Here is a 6,000-nt window from a genome sequence, read left to right as displayed (position 1 = left end):
TGCTGCGCTAGTTGTGAGAAACCGTTCACCGTCGTCAGCAAGCGTTAATCCGAAAGACTGCGGCCCCCTCACCTGCTAGATTCCCGATCGTCCCACTGGGATCGATGAGGTTCCTGATCGGACTTTTAAAGCCCAGCTCCACCCAGTTGCTGTGGCTGTAGAAATCCTGAAGGAAAATGGCACTTGGAGTGACGTGGACAGTTTAAAAAGGAGGAGGTTAAACTAGAAAGAACACGATTTACAAGGATGTTACCGGAACTCGGAGGCCTACGTTCCAGGAGGAGGTTGAATAGATTAGGACTTCACCTCCTGATGCACAGGATATTGAAAGGAGATTTGATAAAGTTAGACAAAATTACAAGGATTTAGATAGGGTCAATACAGGCAGGCTTTTTGCACTGGGTTTGGGTGAGACTGGAACTAAAGGTAAACATGGCAGATTGTGCAGATGCTAGAAATCCATAGCAACACACACAAAATGCTGGAGGAACTCAGCAAGTCAGACAGCATCTATGGAAAGGATGAAGCAGTCGATGTTTTGCGTCAAGTCCTGATGAAGGGTCTTGGCCTGCTGAGTTCCTCCAGCATTTTGTGTGTGTTGGTCTAGTTCAGGAGAACAGGGGTTAAGGGTGAAGGAGGAGACATCGGAGAGTGAGGGTGACCCTAAGAGATGTTTATGATTAGGAGAGGCAGAGATAAGGTGGGTGGTTCCAGTCTTTTCCCCAGGTTAGGGCAGTCTAAAACTGTGTGTAATGTGAGAGGGGAAAGGTTGAAAAGGGACCAAAGGGCAAAATTTTAATCCAAGTATTTGGAACGAGCTGCCAGGGGAAGTGGTTGAGGCAGGTAGAATAGTATAATCGAAGAAGCACTAGGACAGGTAGGTACAGGACTGTGCAAAAGTCTTAGGCACGTATATATAGCTAGGGTGTTAAAGACTTTTGTACAGCCCTGCAATAATTTTATGTATTGCACTGTAATGCTGCCACGAAAAAACATACATCATGACATATGTGCGTGATGATAAAGCTGATTCTGATATGGGTCTCTGTTGTAGACTGAGAATGGGAAGGGGGCAGGAGAGGGGAGTCATGGTTGAGGAAAGGGGAAGGGAGAGGGGAGGGAGCAGGAAGCACCAGAGAGATCAATAAACCAATTGCATAGAATCAAATGACCTTGCCTGATGTCTCAGGGCTGGGTATGTCTGCACCCATGCACCCCCTGCCCATGGCATTCCTTCTCTGCCACCTGTCCTACACTCCCTCCTGTAGCACTCCACCCCGGCCATTCCCAACATCCAGGTTTACAAACTCACATTCCATTCCACGTTGACAAATACAGTACTTTGGAAAGATCTTAGGCACCCTAACTACAGATATGTGTCCAAGGCTGGAGGAATATGGACCGAATGCAGTGGTCTGCATGCTGTGGGTGGACTGAAGGGCCTGTATCTATTCTTTATCACACTGTGACTCTTATTATCCTAAGGACAGAGGTGAAAAAGTTCAATGACCCATTAGGGAGTCCATATTCAATTAAATTACATTAACGTTGAATTATGTTATCCCTGTCAACATGGGCAGTTTTAATACCATTTGTATATCACAACACAATATTGTGATGACAGTAATGTGATACTCCCTCCTTGCCACCCTCCTCCACATGACATTCTCCCTCCTCTCCATCCCTGCGGCAGCACTCTCTCATTGATAACCCTTCCTGTACACTCCCTCCTCAACGCCCATATCGGGAATTCCCCACTCAGTGCACCTCCCACAGCATTCCTACTCACCGCCCCTCCCACAGCACACCATCCACACCACCCCTCCCGTTCTGCTCCCTCCTCACCACCCCTCCCTCAGTGCTCCCACCTTACCACCCTTTACACAGTGCTCCCTCCTCATGCCCTCCCATGGAATACCCTCCACACTGCCCCTCCCACAGTGCTCCTTCCCCACCGCTACGAGGGCTGGACCTACTTGTAGAGTGTGGAGAGTGGAGCCCATGGATTGCAGTGCAGAGAATCGTTTGTCCTCCAGTATAGCCCTCACCACACTGGCCTTTCCCCTCAGTAGCAACTTCTTGCCCTCCAGGATTGCCTCTGAATCAAAATGCCTCTTGCTGGACGACACATACACCACGTCCACCAAGGTGTGGGCTGCCCCCATCACCGTCATGCACAGGCTGAACCATCGGACAGACACCGGATCTCCATGGTATATGGCAAAGAGTCTCTCTGCTGTCAGGTCACGGCCCTGTGGAGGAAAAGCCTTGTATTAATGTTCTGCACTTGGGCCAGAACACTGCACAGTTCCAGTCTCCATATCCCTAGGTCAGAACAACTCCGGGAGCACAGTACACAGTTACAGTCTACGTATCCCTGGGTCAGCCCAACACCGGGAGCACCGTGCATGGTTCCAGTTTCCGTATCCCTAGGTCAGACCCACACATGGAGCACCGTGCACAGTTCCAGTCTCCGTGTCCCTGGGTCAGACCCACATCGGGAGCAACGTGCATGGTTCCAGTCTCCGTGTCCCTGGGTCAGACCCACACCGGAAGCACCATGCAAGGTTCCAGTCTCAGTGTCCCTGGGTCAGACCCACACCGGGGGCACCGTGCACGGTTCCAGTCTCCGTGTCCCTGGGTCAGACCCACACCGGGAGCACCATGCACGGTTCCAGTCTCCATGTCCCTGGGTCAGACCCACAACGGGAGCAGCGTGCACAGTTCCAGTCTCCGTGTCCCTGGGTCAGACCCACACCGGGAGCACCGTGCACAGTTCCAGTCTCCGTTTCCCTGGGTCAGACCCACACCGGGAGCACCGTGCATAATTCCAGTCTCCGTGTCCCTGGGTCAGACCCGCACCAGGAGCACAGTACACAGTTCCAGTCTCCGTATCCCTGTGTCAGACCCACACTGGGATCACTGTAAACGGTTCCAGTCTCCGTACCCCTGGGTCAGACCCACACCGGGAGCACCGTGCACGGTTCCAGTCTCCGTGTCCCTGGGACAGACCCACACCGGGAGCACCGTGCACAGTTCCAGTCTCTGTATCCCTGGGTCAGACCCCCACCGGGAACAATGCACAGTTCCAGTCTCCGTATCCCTGGGTCAGACCCACACTGGGAGCACTGTACGCAGTTCCAGTCTGTGTATACCCGGGTTAGACCCACACCGGGTGCACCATGCACAGTTCCAGTCTCCGTATCCCTGGGTCAGACCCACACTGGGAGCACCATGCACGGTTCCAGTGTAATATCCCTGGGTCAGACCCACACCGGGAACACCCTGCACAGTTCCAGTCTCCGTATCCCTGGGTCAGACCCACACCGGGAGCACAGGTTACAGTTCCAGTCTCAGTATCCCTGGGTCAGACCCACACCGGGAGCACCGTGCACAGTTCCAGTCTCCGTATCCCTGGGTCAGACCCACACCGGGAACACCCTGCACAGTTCCAGTCTCCGTGTCCCTGGGTCAGACCCACACCGGGAGCACAGTACACAGTTCCAGTCTCAGTATCCCTGCGTCAGACCCACACCGGGAGCACAGTACACAGTTCCAGTCTCAGTATCCCTGGGTCAGACTCACACCGGGAGCACCATGCACAGTTGCAGTCTCTGTATCCTTGGGTCAGACCCACATCGGGAGCACCGTGCACAGTTCCAGTCTCTGTATCCTTGGGTCAGACCCACATCGGGAGCACCGTGCACAGTTCCAGTCTCCGTATCCCTGGGTCAGACCCAGATCAGGATCACCGTGGAGGGTTCCAGTCTCCATATTCCTGGGTCAGACCCACACCGGGTACACCGTGCACAGATCCAGTCTCCGTATCCCTGGGTCAGACCCACATTGGGAGCACCATGCACGGTTCCAGAGTCATATCCCTGGGTCAGACCCACACTGGGAGCACCTTGCACGGTTCCAGTCTCCATGTACCTGGGTCAGACCCACACCGGGAGCACCGTGCACAGTTCCAGTCTCCGTATCCCTGGGTCAGACCCAGATCAGGATCACCGTGGAGGGTTCCAGTCTCCATATTCCTGGGTCAGACCCCCACCGGGAACAATGCACAGTTCCAGTCTCCGTATCCCTGGGTCAGACCCACACTGGGAACACCCTGCACAGTTCCAGTCTCCGTATCCCTGGGTCAGACCCACACCGGGAGCACAGGTTACAGTTCCAGTCTCCGTATCCCTGGGTCAGACCCACACCGGGAGCACTGTGCACAGTTCCAGTCTCTGTATCACTGGATCAGAACCACACTGGGAGCACTGTACGCAGTTCCAGTCTCCGTATCCCTGGGTCAGACCCACACCGGGTGCACCATGCACAGTTCCAGTCTCCGTATCCCTGGGTCAGACCCACACAGGGAGCACCATGCACGGTTCCAGTGTAATATCCCTGGGTCAGACCCACACTGGGAGCACCATGCACGGTTCCAGTGTAATATCCCTGGGTCAGACCCAAACTGGGAGCACCATGCACGGTTCCAGGGTCATATCCCTGGGTCAGACCCACACTGGGAGCACCATGCACGGTTCCAGTGTCATACCCCCGGGTCAGACCCACACCAGGAGCACCGTGCATAGTTCCAGTCAACATGTCCCTGAGTCAGACCCACACCGGGAGCACCGTACACAGTTCCAGTCTCCGTACCCCTGGGTCAGACCCACACCAGGAGTACCGTGCACAGTTCCAGTCTCCGTATCCCTGGGTCTCACACACACTGGGAGCACCGTGCACAGTTCCAGCCTCTGTGTCCCTGGGTCAGACCCACACCGGGTGCAACATGCACAGTTCCAGTCTCCGTATCCCTGGGTCAGACCCACACTGGGAGCACCATGCATAGTTCCAGTCTCCGTATCCCTGGGTCAGACCCACACCGGGTGCACCATGCACAGTTCCAGTCTCCGTATCCCTGGGTCAGACCCACACTGGGAGCACCATGCACAGTTCCAGTCTCCGTATCCCTGGGTCAGACCCACACTGGGAGCACCATGCACGGTTCCAGTGTCATATCCCTGGGTCAGACCCACACTGGGAGCACCATGCATGGTTCCAGTGTTATATCCCTGGGTTAGACCCACACCGGGAGCACCGTGCAGGGTTCCAGTCTCCGTGTCCCTGGGTCAGACCCACATTGGGAGCACCATGCACGGTTCCAGTGTTATATCCCTGGGTTAGACCCACACTGGGAGCACCGTGCATAGTTCCGTCTCCGTTGGCCTGGGTCAGACCCACACCGGGAGCACCGTGCATGGTTCCAGTCTTCGTGTCCCTGGGTCAGACCCACACCGGGAGCACCGTGCATTGTTCCAGTCTCCAGGTCCCTGGGTCAGACCCACTCCGGGAGCACTGTGCACATTTCCAGACTCCGTATCCCTGGGTCAGACCCACACCGGGAGCACAGTGCACGGTTCCAGTCTCTGTGTCCCTGGGTCAGAGCCACACCAGGAGCACCGTGCACAGTTCCAGTCTCCGTATCCCTGGGTAAGACCCACACCGGGAGCACTGTGCACAGTTCCAGCCTCCGTATCCCTGGTTCAGAACCACACCAGGAGCACTGTACACAGTTCCAGTCGCCGTATCCCTGGGTCAGAACCAAACCGGGAACACCCTGCACAGTTCCAGTCTCCGTATCCCTGGGTCAGAGCCACACCGGGAGCACAGTACACAGTTCCAGTCTCAGTATCCCTGGGTCAGACCCACACCGGGAGCACCGTTCACAGTTCCAGTCTCCGTATCCCTGGGTCTGACCCACACTAGGAGCACCGTGCACAGTTCCAGTCTCTGTATCCCTGGGTCAGACCCACAACGGGATCACCGTGCAGGGTTCCAGTCTCCATATCCCTGGGTCAGACCAACACCGGGTACACCGTGCACAGTTCCAGTCTCCGTATCCCTGGGTCAGACCCACGCTGGGAGCACCGTGCACGGTTCCAGTCTCCGTGACCCTGGGTCAGACCCACACCGGGAACACCCTGCACAGTTCCAGTCTCCGTA

The sequence above is a fragment of the Hypanus sabinus genome, chromosome 1 (genome assembly GCF_030144855.1).
Source record: "Hypanus sabinus isolate sHypSab1 chromosome 1, sHypSab1.hap1, whole genome shotgun sequence".
NCBI classification, from domain to species: Eukaryota; Metazoa; Chordata; class Chondrichthyes; order Myliobatiformes; family Dasyatidae; genus Hypanus; species Hypanus sabinus.
Note: the sequence above shows the minus strand (reverse complement) of the source record.